Below are 1,412 nucleotides of genomic sequence, written 5' to 3' on the forward strand. Positions count from 1 at the left end.
CTTACAGGAGTACGTGCTATAAATACAGCTATAACTACACACGCGTTCTTTACCTTAAGAATTTATTCATGATTTTTTTTTTTAACAGTCAAGAGTATGAGTAATGGATAAGAAGGTAGAGTTCCTTTGAGCAGATTACCCCCATATAAACACAGTTTAAGAAATCTGGGTTCAGCTGTAGCTCTACATCACAGGTCAGAGCAGCCTTCTTTAGCACCTGAAGTGCTGACTAGATATTCCATATTGCAATACATTGCAACGCTTGTTTGATTTGTACCTAAGAAGAAATCAACCTGTTTAGCAGCCAGGTAATTATTAAGTGCACGCTGTAGGAGATGCCGTCGGACTGATTGCATAAACCACAGACCAGCGTAACACAACACCAGCAAGCCTCAAAGAAGGGTTTTATTCTTCTTTCAGAAATTTCTTTTTTTGGCAATGCCTACTAATATTTTTCTGTTTCTGCACTCTGAGTACACTGAAGTCTTAGTATTGTGCAGCTTCCCTAATCCGCTCCTCTTGTTGGCCTCGTGCTCTGGTGATTCGCATGCTAAACTTCTCATCCATTTATTTCACGTATAAATCTAGTTGAGTAAGATGCAGGCATTGCTACAATTCAGCATGGAACATACATCGAGTTATATCGACGAGCATTCTCCCAGCTTTCCCTGTAGTTTGGCGGCACACACGGCACGCAGGACGGCCGCTGCTTCAGACAGCCCGAAGTGACGAGCGAACTGGGTTACAGAAACATAGACTCACAGAATGGTTTGGGTTGGAAGGGACCTTTAGGGATCACCTAGTTCCAACCCCCCTGCCGTGGGCAGGGACACCTTCCACTAGATCAGGCTGCTCAGAGCCCCGTCCAGCCTGACCTTGAACATTTCCAGTGATGGGGCATCCACAGCTTCTCCGGGCAACTTCTGAGAAGCACCGGTTCGTGGGAGCCGCAGGTCAGCCATCGCTAGAAACCGAGTGCCAGCCGGCAAACTTGTGTTTCCTCTTGCGTTTGGCAGCAGCAGTCGGGAGAAACTCCGTCTCCCTGGCTGGAAAGGAGGGAACGAGGCAGAAGGCTGCCCTCCACACAGCATGGAGGGCTTACTCACTTCCTAACTTTTCCATCATGCCATTGACATCAAAGGGACAACGCGTGGCGTTAGCATTGCGCAGCGCTCAGTTTGGCTTATAGCATTGGCTCTGCACTTTCTCATAGCCACAGAAAGAAGAAAACCCGAGCAGAGAGTTACCCTCCTCATCCAAAAGCCGGAGGGGGAGAGGGCGGCGGGAAGGGCCGGGACCGGCTCTCAGACCCTCCCCGCTGCCTTGCGCTAACGCAGCGCGGGTCGGAACCGGCGGGTCAAGGGCGGGCGAGCCCAGCAACAGTTCCCCCGGCGATAAGCTCCTCCACCGCC

The sequence above is a fragment of the Aptenodytes forsteri genome, unplaced genomic scaffold, assembly GCF_000699145.1.
Source record: "Aptenodytes forsteri isolate BGI_AS27 unplaced genomic scaffold, ASM69914v1 Scaffold123, whole genome shotgun sequence".
Classification (NCBI taxonomy): Eukaryota; Metazoa; Chordata; class Aves; order Sphenisciformes; family Spheniscidae; genus Aptenodytes; species Aptenodytes forsteri.